At 40.5% G+C, this 14,255-nt stretch overlaps 1 protein-coding gene across 2 annotated transcripts in view; it reads left to right on the forward strand.

Moving 5' to 3' along the window:
- trhr2 (thyrotropin releasing hormone receptor 2) overlaps positions 1 to 768 on the forward strand; it is a 13,573-nt gene extending 12,805 nt beyond the window's left edge. For both annotated transcript variants that reach the window (XM_042111280.1, XM_042111281.1), the window contains exon 5: positions 1 to 768. This exon is cut by the window's left edge and continues 2,176 nt beyond it. The gene's annotated coding sequence lies outside the window, so the exon portion shown is untranslated.
- Positions 769 to 14,255: the final 13,487 nt, after the last annotated feature.

The raw sequence follows: 14,255 nt of genomic DNA on the forward strand, positions 1-14,255 counted from the left end.
GCAAAACAATTGGCTGCTCCAGATGCCATTTATTCTGCCTTTACTCTCTCTGACTTAGCTATCAACTTTGGATTACTCTCCAGTTCAGTGTTTGTTTGTGTGTGTGTGTGTGTGTGTCTGTATGTGTGTGTGTGTGTGTTCGCATGTGTATAGGCTGTTCATGTGTGTGTCTGTCCTGATGACATCTTTCCCATGTAAAGTTTGATGCTGCTCGTCCTGCATGAATGCTTTCAAATCCCGTCAGTGCATTACAGCAACAGGGGAGGGACATTCTTTATATTCGTCAGAATTTACTGAGAGCATAATTACACACCTGTAGCGTGTTTTTCTTTCAGAGTCAATAGCGCCGATTACCTGTTGCTAATTGCAGTGTTGCAGATGTCAGTGTTGCTTTAGGTGCCTGATTAGAATATTGATTATAGCTCTGTTGCTTTTTCAGGTGATATAGTTTGCTTATCACAAGCTGTGAGATTGGTCCCTTCAGTAGAAAGCTTTTGCTATTGCGTTTAGCGGTACATGTTATGAATGCTTTAGCGAACATTTGATTTGAGACGTAATGTGCTGAGTCTGGCAGATTTTTCTGTGAGTGTTGAGTATGATGTACGTGTTAACTGGCAGTGTGCAGGTGCAGACATGGTCCACTGCAGTGTTTTATGCTGTGAGGTCGTCTGCCAACAGAAACAGGTTTATTTATTTATTGCCTTTATATAATTAGCATATTCATGACCGCTTGGAAATGTTCTGTGTTAATAAATATATTATCCTGCAGATCTGTCTTAATGAAATGTTTGGCTTTTTTATTATTATTCTAGATTGACTGGATATTAAATTATGGATATGGAAATCAACATGAGGGACATTCACACATTTTCAACAAATGGAGTTGAGTGACATTCTATGTGGCAGCGAAGACAATGTTTTGTCCATAAACCATAAGAATGCATTTTTTATACAATCTCTTTAGTCTATCTTCTCCAGTCACTTGAGGTAGGCCTACTAGCCCAGGTGGACTAGTTGGGTATCTCCAAAGTGGAAAGCTAAAACACAGAATATTAGTAATCAGCTCACAATATAGTTACTTGAATGTCATTATTTTAACCTGGCAAAACACAGCCAGACTATGTTAATAATATGGCACACTTAGATTTATTTTTGTCAGCCTCATAGTAATGATTTAAAACACCTCTACACCTCTGCAGGCTTGTGCAAAATTCCAGAATTGAATTGAAACTGGCTCTTAAATTCCAATTCAATTTCACTTGCATTTCAATTGAGGTAGCAAACAGGAAGCAGAATTGCAATTCGAATTGTGCACAACCCTGCACCTCTGGCCTCACACTGACACTTACAATATATGGGCGTGGGTTCAAATAGATGTTTTTCAACCACTAGAATACATGTCCTTATCCATTCCCAGTAGTATGGCCACTTAACATTAACATTTCAAAGCTAATATAAACCAGCCATGCTGTTGTTCTTCATCTAGTAGGCCTACTGTACATTATGGCTCCATTGTCACATCAAGGTTAAAGGATGGTGGTGGATTATACATCAGCCCTGGGGAAATGTGTCATTGTTCAGATGTAGATACAACTTAAAAATGCAAAACAGGTGCAAAGTATGAGAGATGCTTTATTGCGTCCCCCCACTCGGATTCATACTGCATTGACAATTTTTTTCCACAGCATCTCATTGGTACAGAGCCCGTGAGGTGACATGAAAAAAAACGAAGGTAAAAAAAAAAAAGGTATGTACTTGGGACAAACACTGACTAGGTTTGCGAGATCTCGAGTTTCTTTTGCGAGATCTTGACTTTCTTTTGCGAGATATTGAGTTTGTTTTGCGAGATTTCGAGTTTTTATTTTGCGAGATCTTGACTTTCTTTTGCGAGTCTCGCAAATCCATCAATGCAACCACTAGAAATGTTCCGGAGAGCTTTAGCCACTGGAATTACGTTGCCGTTCCTTATTTTGACATCTGCGTTGGTCTGAGGTTGCGTTCCACACTGACAAGCCAACCTAGTCATCGCTCCTACACATCACAAGTTTCGTTTCCCTTTCTTTAACTTGTTTAGCTGTATTCTCCAGTGCAGTGAACAAGCCGCTGCTTTCTGCAGTGAGTCAAGACCAGAAGTTAACGTTACCACACACGCACAGTGATAGTCTTTTGATTTTAGACAGGGCCGGTCCTACGTTATTCTGTGCCGGGGAGCAACACCCACGACCGCAACAGCCATTATGGCCTATAGCCTACGCACGCAGCACAGGCGAGCACAGGCTACCAGGAGAAACATCAACCAATTCAGATCAATTAGTTAAAATAATAGATGTACCGCATAGCGGTACAAAATATGACCGCCGCTCAGTCCTGTACATCCGTTCCGTAGTGATGTAGTACTCGAGTCCGGTCTCGGACTCGAGTCCGGTCTTGAGACCAATTTCTGCTTTCTCGGTCTCGTCTCGGACTCGTTCCTTCAAAGACTCGGTCTTGACTCGGTCTCGGACCACAGTGGGAGGAGAAGGACTCGTAATTTCAGACCGAGTCCTCGAGACCAACGCATTTTTTATGTTCATATAAAAAAACAGACAACACATAACAACAATAATAATAAAATGCAATGTTGACCGGCATTATTTGAAAATGACATCCCATGGTGCAATGCAAAGATACTGCCGTCAGAGCCGTTTATTTATCTCTATGGCTCTGCTGCCGGTGAGTGTCTGTAGGTCAGCATAGTCCATATTTAGACGTTAAGACTGCTCCTCTAAACAATTCCCAATCTAGCTTAGTCTGTAGGCCTAACTGTTGATTATTAACTGGGGTGATATTAAATTATGAATATTAAAACTGCAATTTTTTATGGTCTTGGTCTCGACTCGGTCTCGACTCCTAAAGGACTCGGTCTCGACTCGGACTTGCTTCCTCAAAGACTCGGTCTTGACTCGGACTCGACTGTATTTGAAAACCAACAGACTCGGTCTCGACCCTTCAAAGACTCGGTCTTGACTCGGACTCGGCATAGGCGGTCTCGTCCCCATCACTACCGTTCCGCGAAAATAAATCACACTTCAATTTGTCTCCATATTTTACTCCATCCCCCACTCTTGAAACTTTTGTGTATGCTTGTTTGGCATGCCTGAGTGTGTGTGTGCGGCTGCACAGAAAGTAGCCTACTGGTGCTGAAAAGGTGAATAGATTGTAGAATAGCCAAAGAAGATGTAGCATTGTTATAAAACCTTTAAAATCTCTAAACAATCACAAGTAGGGCAGTTCATCACAGTTCATCCATTGCAACTGGATTGATGAAAGGTCACTTACACCTGTAGGCTACATTGTATTTGGGAAAAGCAAAAGGTATCAGCATAATGTTATTTATTTATTTATTTTTTATGTATTTTTAAACAAAAACATCTCTGTCAGTTCCATGCCGTTTTCAACAGCTATCAAAAACAAAGGTCATTTTTGGATGGATGGATTTTTTGTGAATGTTTCTTCTTCTGCATAAGATTTTAGTCATCTTTAGTTCATGTAATACTTTATTGTCAATGCACAAATTAAGTAACAGTAGGCCTAGTCTGAAACGTTATTGTTAATGCACAAATTAAGTAACAGTAGCCTAGTCTGAAACGAAATGCTGTTTTACATCTAACCAGTGGTGCAAATAACTGACATGTCCAAATGGGCCTTGATGAAATGCGTCGCTAGACTGTTCATACACATTTTAACGGGCCAAAGTTGAAGAGCTTTAGTCCGTTATTGTTAGTGCAAATATAGGCTGATTCATGTTCCCTTGCATTGTTTAACTGAGGTCCATGGCTAGTCTGGCTTTCATCAGACCAAGCTCAATCTTTTAAGAAATCAAAAAATAAATAGCGGGCAGATCAGGCTGGGTTCACCCAGCCTAGTCCATAGGCACCCGATATTGTTTAATTTTCCGATTGAGATATACACGCTCTGGCTATTCTAAATGCAAAAATGCATCAGGGAGACAAAACGGTAACTAACAAACTAGATCCTAATAGAAAGCTGTTAGCTTCCCTAAGCTACAGGTAGGATTATAAGGTAGGCCTATTTACAACATAAATTGTCAATAGGCTATGCTGGCGACACAAATAAAATCTCCTTTGAAAACCAATGGCTTACGCCTTACAGTATCAAGCGGACTTAAACTGTCATATCGTGGCGAAAAGTTGTAATAACATTCACGCAGCTCCATGAGTCAAGGAAAGCGCGAATGAAGTAGCCACTTCTAAATGGGACCCACTACACATAGCTTAAGGTGTTTTGCTAAAGCAGCCATAATGAAATGAAGGTGTCATTGTTTGGATACTTCACACACACGTGCTTTTTCATTTCACAGACTACAACTACCAAGCTGTAATCAAAGCACATAGATTCCCCTCTCACACCCTGCACGCACTTAAAACAAAATAAACAGGCGTCTCAGTCTCACGCATGTATAGGCAAAACTGTATCAGATCGGTGTAACGTTGGTAAATCTTCCATTGCACAGAATGATTTTGTAGCACGTGCAATAAATGACAGTCGAAAGATACAAACAGTGCTGCTATACATTTGCTTGGTATAACCGCATTTATAGTTTTCTTCAAATGCCTCCATCACTCAACCAACGCTAACGGTAACATTATAGGTCCTTATTGATATTACAAAATTAATGTACCTGCAGTAAAAACCAAGCATGTCCGATAAACATCCTGAGATTTATTTCGGCTTCAAGAAGAAATGGGAATTACACTTCATGTGAACATAGTCCTATCCTTATTAGATGTTCGCTGCGGTAAATTACAGTCCTTGTATGAAGCGTCCATTGTTTTTTCCAACCCACTTTTAACTTCCAACAAAATTACGTCTCACTGCAACGATGCGCCATCTAGTGGACAAACGACTACTTCTCGCCAATACTGAAAATGCAGCCATGATGATGATGATGAATATTTATTTTGGCTTTCTTTTAATCCTACTGAATTTGTAATTATGTATCGGCCGTTCTAATACCGATAGTATGTGGGTGCCTGTGTGTGTGCATGTGTATATGTGTGCACCGCCATTTACAGGCCAATGAGTGTACAGTCAATAAATGTACACATAACCTAATTTTTTTAGACCCCCCCATGGATGAAATTCTACGAAACTTGGCATACCCCCGGAGAATGCCAGGTCAATCATACACATAAAATTTGGTGCAGTTCTGAACATCTTAACTGAAGATAGGGGCGATCTTAAAGCGGAATAATATTGCATTTTCATTTTTTACCGGGGGGTGGGGGTGCAAATCACAAATGAGTGATTATGAGCCAGGTTGATGTGGGCCCTTGAGACCAACATACCATAAAATATTCTTCATCCTCAGTGTCACGGTTCAGGTAGTTATTTAGGAAAAACTGTTTTTTTTTTGCGGTTCAGGGGGCCCAGCACGGGGGGGGGGGGGGGGGGGGGGATTCTTGAATTGTGTGCATGTGTGCGTGTACAAATTTATGTTTACGTGTGTGGGTGTGTGTGTGTGTGTGTATGTGCGTGCTTGTGTGTTTGCCTGCGTATGTGTGTTTGTGCATGTGCATGCATGCGTACATATGTCTACTGTGTGAGTATGTGTCATACGTATGATTACTGTAAATGTATGTGTGTGCGTGTGTATCTGTTTATACACATGTGTGCACATGGAATGGGTTAACATGACCCCTGGAGGCAAACATATGGAAAAAATTGGTCATCCTAGGCCCTACAGTTCTCAAGATATTCACAGAGAAACTGTGTCTGCCCTACCCTCCTTTCGGGGGGTCCAGTCCAGCGGGGGGGGGGGCTACAGATCAAAACGAAGAATGACGGTTCCATGCTATCCATGTGGGGGTACGTGCCCACCAAGTTTTGTGTACCCCGGTCTTTCAGTGTCCCGGGAATCCTTGTTGGTGTACGTCACTAAATGTACACATAAATTATTTTATTGTAAGGCCCCCCATGAACGAAAGTACACAAAACTTGGCATGCATTCGGAGGGTGTCATAATGATCCTACACTTTTAATTTCGTGCAGTTTTGACCTTGTCAGCCAGAGATATTGTGATGAAAACACCTAATTTTTTGCTTTTTAATTTTTAACTAGGTGGCGCTATACATGAAATAAGTGGTAATGGTATGGGTTGACATGCCCCCTTAAGACCAACATACATGAAAAAGGTGGACCTCCTAGGCCCTACGGTTCTCGAGATATTCACAGAAAACTGTCTCCGGCCACCTACAGGCCAGTTGGTGTATAGTAACATAAATTAATTTATTGTGTGGCCCCCCATGAACGGAATTCCACAAAACTTGGCGTGCATACAGAGGGTGTCATAATGATCCTACACTTCCAATTTCGTGCAGTTTTGACTATGTTAGGTCACAGATACCTTCAATTACAACACCTCATTTTTACTTTTTTGTGTTTAACTAGGTGGCGGTATACATGAAATGAGTGGTTATGGAATGGGTTGACATGGCCCCTTGAGATCAACATACAAAAAAAAATTGAAGCTGTTGCTTCAATTTGTGTTATAATTTATGCGACGCACCGATGCTGGGTTCATGCAGTTTTGCGCAAGTTTAGAATGTTTAGCCGACAGCATAATGTGTATTTTTTGTACAATAAGTTCCCCTTTTCATGTCATGAATGTAACATGCCTATGATAAGGATTTGAAGTTGTCCAATATGGTCAACCTATTGTCTCAATTGTGTTTCATGTAGATAGATAGATAGATAGATAGATAGATAGATAGATACTTTATTGATCCCTAGGGGAAATTCAAGACGCACCCAAGCTATGCATTGTTTTGCTCCAGTTGAAAATGTCTCTGCGTAATTTGTCAGCTGTGATCAAATGCCTTCAATAAATTCCACTTTTATGTCATAAATATAACATGCCTATGATTAATGTTTGTATGGCCACCCATTTGAACATTTCTGGCTACGCTACCGAGAACAGAATCTCTCAACCTCACGTCTTGACAGGTCACTTCTAACGTAGCCTACTACTCCCCACGGGGGAGGGGTAACTTTTGATAAATTTTTAAAAAAAATAAATCGTTATCAGCCAATAGGGAAACTGCCAGAAACAACAAGCAACAACGCTTTAAGCTGGTAAGTGAGACACATCGATGAATGCACACTTAATGCAGAATCACCGTAATACGGAGCACAGGAGGTGTCATTGCAAGATATTTTTTGGTATATATCCAGAAAACGTGCACTCATTTTACTAAATTGTACTCTCAATTTAGTATATCGTGCTCACGATTTAGTAAAACATGCGCACGATTTAGTAAATTGTGCGCACGTTTTACTAAATAGTGCACTCATTTGACTAAATTGTGCTCTCATTTTAATTGTTGTGCTCAGTTTAATTTACTAAATTGTTGTGCTCAGTTTAATTTACTAAATCGCGCGCACGTTTTACTAAATTGAGAGCACAATTTAGTAAAATGAACGCACTATTTAGTAAATTGTGTGCACAATTTACTAAATCGTGTGCACGTTTTACTAAATCGTGCGTACGATTTAGTAAAATGAGCGCACATTCTCTCGATACACAAAAATATCTTGCAATGATACCTCCTGGGCTCCGTAATACGGAAAGCGTTTATTTAATTATTTATTTGTTCTGCCCCGCAAGAGATCCCGCAAAACAAACTCGAGATCTCGCAAAAGAAACTCGAGATCTCGCAAAACAAACTCAAAATCTCACAAAAACAAACTCAAGATCTCGCAAACCTAGTTAATGTTTGTCACAAGAACATACCTTTTCTTAGTATTTTTTTTTTTTCATGTCACCTCACGGGCTCCGTACCATTGGCTACATCAAAGGAGACCTAAATGAAATTGTTTATGATAGAGATAAATATACCAGCTCTTTTGAGAACCACATATTCATGTTCTGTAGGCCTACTGATCAAGTCCAATGTGGTGCTATCTTTATATAATATTATGCTAATCCTTACATTAGTATGCGCACCTGGGTTGTTATAGTGAACTAATATTGACAAACTAAACCGAGAAAAGTAAGTGAATGTAAATACAATATTATAGATAATTAGACTGTGATTGAGGATGAGATTAGGACATGTTTAGAAATGTAATATTACAAAAAAAAAAACATTGTTATAGTTGCATTCTACCTATTTTACCTAAAGCAGCAGTAATAATAGTTTATATGCATCAGGCACAGCATAGACAATATTACAGAAAGAGGGTTTAGGAGAGCCATCCACAAGTTTAGTGTAACAATGACTAATGATGGCATGAAACACGCATGTATATGGGGCCTTAATTTAACTTGGATAATGTAATTTATTATTTTTTATTTTATTTATTACTTCTGTTTAGCTGTGCTGATAGAGAATATTGTGCTACAGTGCTTCACAATTACTTCTGAATATATTTGTATGTAGGGGCCACCGGCCCATTACATAATCCATAAGCAAGTCTGATCATTATGTCCATCTGTCATAAGTGTGTGTTGAGGGAAACCAGACTATTCAGCGCACCTGTGGCCTGTCGGAGGCCCCTGATGTTGTGCAGCTATGGCTGACTTCAAAGCTTGTTCACCCAGCTGCCTTTTAAGATGCTCTGGAAGAGAGCTACTTCATTTTGAGAGATACTTGATGGAAAAATATGGAGGATAACATGATCTCAGGGATGGTTAAGGGCTCGTATCACAGATGTTGACAGATTAAGGAGAAATTCCATTAAGGGAGTGAGCTTCTCAGTACACTTGTTTAGTCTTAAGAAGAAGTGAGAGCAATGCAGATGTGAAAGGAACTTAAAGACATACCTTGGCAAATAATAGTCTAAAGCACTCATATTTTCATTCTATATTGATCTACTTTTGCACACAACTTCACAAGACCTGGTGCTAGGGCTCAGTTGTGTTTCTAAGTGATATCAAGTGACCTAGAGGGCTGAAATGTGGTCAGTTCAGAGATGCTTGTAATCCGGCAGAAAGAAAAAACTATATTCTAGCCTCTGTAACTCTTTGTGAGTACATCACACATTTATTTTGACTGTTTCCTACGAAAACTGGAGGTTCTCAGCTTTCTGTAGAGGTCCAAACATTTGATGGTAGGCCCCAAAAGAGGTGGGAACAATGCCCTTGTAAATAGGCACAGTGCAATTTCAGGCAAAAACTTGAAATTTGTATTGAGATTTAAAGAGTTAAAGAGTATTGATAGTGAGAGAGACACAATTCTGCCTTCTATTATGTCCTCTTATCTATGTCCTCTTGAACCCATTATTTTAAGGTAAAAAAAAACTACATTGTGTGGCTTTAATGCAAACACATACATTTCATGTAAAGATTAACATACAGTATACATGTTATGTACATAAAACATAAAGTATTTACATACTGCACCCATACACACAACAATGATAAGCTACAAACCCACACTACAACATCAAACACCTCCCCTTTAATGGCTTTCCAGTTCATGGTGAACAGGTCAGATATCAAAATGATTCTGCCCTTTACGATCACAAAAAGAGAAATAAAAAAAAAACATGCACTCTTCTTTTCCATCACGTGACTCTACCGTAGATGGTGCCCACAGATGTAGCTGCAGAGGTGGTTGGTTGCTAGGGTTACACTGTGTTTTTTCCCCTCCCCTTACCAAACGCTTTGCAGCAGCAGTGATAAGATTGGAGAGTCGCGGGCAGGATAGATAAGCGGGTCCCTGAGAATGGATTTCCGATGGGGTGCAGAGGGGCTGCCAGCCACAGATAAAGCATCTGGGTAGAAAAGTGAGGTGTCATTCAGCCAGATGAGGCCTCTGACATCACTTTGGATCACCAACTCAGAGAGCAGCAACACAACCAAGCTCAACCCCCCCCCCGAAATCTCCAGATTGACGAGAGATTGGGGTTTAGCAGTTGGGTTGTGAGATCTGATAGCACCTCAGGATGCTGATCAATGATTATAGTATGAGCCAAGGTGAGAAGCTGTAGTAGTCCACAGCGAAGTTTTATGCCACATATGGAGGGTGGTGGTGGGTGAGTGGGGTATTAGGAGCTAAACAAAATCCAAATGGTGTATTTGATGTGGAACAGCTCAAATTTTAGGCACAACTCTGTCGGAGGACAGAAAAATATCAGCATCTTAATATTTAGTGCTGATATCAGATCTCTAAGGGATATTTACCAATTAATATAAATGAAAAAGAATTAAAAAAAATATGTCTGAAAGCATAAATAAAATACAGTGTCATTTTTGCCATCTTTTGCGCATGTTCCTGGCCCCTAGATAGAGACATGACCGTAAATAAATCTGATATAATTATTATGAAATGATACTGCTGGTCATGAGTGCTTAACTTTAATTTGCCATGCAAAGCATTGTTCATTGAAGTATTTGCCAATGTTACTAAATAAAAACTTTCAGAGAACACATAAGATATCGGGGTAACACTTTACTTTCAGTTTCTACATACTGTAAGATCATAACCCTAACTTGTTATGACAAAAGCCGAATGACACTTGACAGAAGTGAGTGACAGAAACGTTGTCATAAACGTTGACATATAAACTTGTTTATAATGTTTATGACACGTTGATGACAGTGTCATGTCACTCTTATCTTATGTAGCTATCTTCAAGTAAAGTGTAACTGATATCGGAAAGACATTTATTTTTGATGTTTTCATATGGATGAAATATGACCATATGTAGTTCAGAAGACTACAACAGACCTATCACCTTAAACATTTTTAAACTACTGCTTAATTGTAAATATGACATGGAGGATCATTCCAAGAATAACGAATGCCTTGTAAACTTGTTATAAATATATATATATATATATATATATATATATATATATATATATATATGGGGTGTGACTTGAGCAGACATCCAGCAAGGCAGGGAGAACACTTCAACATTTCACACTTTTACATCAGAAACCTGCGTCTGAATTCCATCCTCAGGATTATATTTGGATTTTCAAATGTATTTATTTTTCAGTCCCTTTTAAATCGCTGTGAGAAACTGGAAGATCTCATTCATGTGAGAGTGAGGCTAAAAAGTCATTAACTGGTAGGATGGTATGAAATTATCTCTCTCTCTCTCTTGCTCACTCTCCCTCTCTTACACACACACACTTGCTCACACCAGTTGTGTTTCTCAGCTGCGTGAGAAAGCTGTGACTCCCGAAGACTGCAGTGATGTTCAGATTAAAGAAGAAGAACAAGATGCAAAAAAAAAGATGAGTTCCTAGTAACCAGCCGGCAACAGCGCTCCATCAGATTGGCTTATCACAATCTCCTTCTCATTTCGGAGTATTTTTTTTCTCTTTTCAAATCTGTGTCTCTCGCTCCCACTACCCACCTCCCCCATCTCCATCTGGTTCTCCGACGGCATTAGTTTGCTGATGGCATCGATGGAGGGCGAAGCCTCCAAGTTGGCCTTCTTTTTTATTAGTTAATGCTCGGGAAGACCAGCCTCTGATGAAGAAGGAGTGCTAATCAAGCGGCACTACCAGGCGCCAGTGAAGATAGCATCTCGAAATTGTGTTTCATTTCAACTCTGGAGTCCAATCCACTTGCCGAAATGAGAATGGCATGCACCTATAAAAGACAAAATTCCTATTGTCAGAAAAATAGCTGATAACAGGAGACAGTGGTTTTAACATTTTATCTGCAAAAGGGCTCAAGGGCTGCGGCTGTATTGTGCGTGTGTGTGTGTGTGTGTGTGGGGGGGGGGGTCGTTTCCAAAATCCTTGCAGAGAATGTGGCCTTGGTTCCCTTGAGAGGCCATTTTAAATGTCAATAATCTCTTCTATTCAAAAGCCTACATCGGTGAAGAGGTTTGTGGGTGCATCTATGCATGGTTGTGATTGTGTGTAATTTTGTTTGAATACATTTAAGAGTGTGTGTTAATGTAGAGGAAAGATAGCTGTGCTTACTCATACTCTTTTTCTATCATGCACATTTTTTACCTTAAAGGTGCAGTCATGAATTTTACGCAATTTCAAGCCCATAACATTTTTGGTAACATTCAGCAAATATCTCCACATGACCGCTAGCTGTCCATTCCATGAGTATACTGTAAAAAAAAACAGTCTTTATAGGCCCAGGCTCCAAAAACTAGAAACAAAGTGGGGGCAGCCTGTCCAAAAATTAAACCCCGCATGGAATTTCTCAGGGAATACTGAAGGTAGGGGTGATCTACCTCTCTGGCGTGTTTCGTTTGGTCCTTGGTTAAAATATAATGTATGTTTTTTTGTGTCTGCTAATAAATGTAAACATGAACATACACACACTGTTTCTCTTGCAAATATTAATTTAATAAACAAAGTTTCGGTCCTTAGACCTTCCACAGGTTATTTGTAACTTATTATGAAATCTCTGCTCTCTTGTTTTGGATTAATCGAACATTCACGAGAGAGAGAGGGGTATCTTCAGATGCTATAGGAAAACAAAAGAGGACGAAGAGGCGAGAATACAAACTTGTATTGTTGAAAGCTGTGGGCCTTCACCGTCTCGTCTTCTCTCCCTCTCTCTTTGTCTTTCGCTCGTGCTGCATTGAGGTGAAGATTGTATTGGATGCAGGGCCAGGCCAGTGTGAGGGGGCAGGCTGTTTGTTGCCCACAGTAATTACCTGTTACAGGGTGCCGCTCCTTACTATGTCGATTCGATTAGGCACGCTCTGCTGGGAAGGAGCCACGACGGCCACCCTGCTGTCTGCAGCCTCCCACTGCGGCACACACACACACACACACACTCACATACACACACACACACATACACACACACACACACACACACACACACATACACACACACACACACACATACACACACACATACACACACACACACACACAGAACACTTATACCGGTATGTGCAAAAGACACTAGACAGACACTCACGCAAACTTGTATATATAGACTCAGGTATCTTCCAGTTATGTCACTTTCTATAGCATCAAACATACCTCAGGCCTGAAATACTCACGTGTACACACACACACACACACACACACACACACATACACACACACACACACACACACATACACACACACACACAGAACACTTATACCGGTATGTGCAAAAGACACTAGACAGACACTCACGCAAACTTGTATATATAGACTCAGGTATCTTCCAGTTATGTCACTTTCTATAGCATCAAACATACCTCAGGCCTGAAATACTCACATGTACACACACACACACACACACACACACACACACACACTGAAGGGCACTAGGGTGAAGAGGGATGGAGGAAAAGGTTCTGGAGGTGTAAGGAGGTAAATGAGCCTCACAGGTGTCTGTGGTCCCTCCATTTCATGCTTTCCTCATTGCATCACACTGTGAAGGGCATGGCCTGTGCAATGCAAGTGCGTGCCGCGCACACACACACAAACACACACACACACATACACACACACACACACAAATATACACACACACACACACACACACACACAAACATACACACACACACAGGTAATTGGTGACTCTGAAAGAAAAACACGCTACAGGTGTGTAATTATGCTCTCAGTAAATTCTGACGAATATAAAGAATGTCCCTCCCCTGTTGCTGTAATGCACTGACGGGATTTGAAAGCATTCATGCAGGACGAGCAGCATCAAACTTTACATGGGAAAGATGTCATCACACACATGAACAGCCTATACACATGCGCGAACACACACACACACACACACACACACACACACACACACACATATCAGAACACGTATTATGTGCAAAAGATAGTGTGCCTGTCTCACACTCACACAAACATGCTTATAATTCAACGCAACACACACACACACATGCGTGCGGCAAACGTTACCATCATGTAAATTTGACATTCAAATTATATCAGCATTTAACTCTAATGAGGCCTCTGTGGACGTTTGCCATCGTAATCATGACAGTGTAAATTATGTGTGTGTGTATGTGTGTGTGTGTGTGTGGGGGTACACGTTTTGCACAGGGCTGGATGTTTTGTGGTGAGAGACAGAGACTGAGACGGAGGGCATCGCCCTAATGATCCGCTAATGAAGCAAGCACACTGCTCTGAACAGGTGGTCTGTGTGTAGCAAAGCTCTTTTGAATTATTAAACACTAATCCCACATGAGACTTGTGGCAGGGAGGCTGGGGGGCCTCCTCGAAAAACGGTCTTATTTCTCAATGAGACACAACGTCATGAGATGTTAACAATAGAAACCAAACAGAGACGATCATGTGAATC

This window comes from Alosa sapidissima, chromosome 11 (assembly GCF_018492685.1).
Source record: "Alosa sapidissima isolate fAloSap1 chromosome 11, fAloSap1.pri, whole genome shotgun sequence".
NCBI lineage: Eukaryota > Metazoa > Chordata > Actinopteri > Clupeiformes > Clupeidae > Alosa > Alosa sapidissima.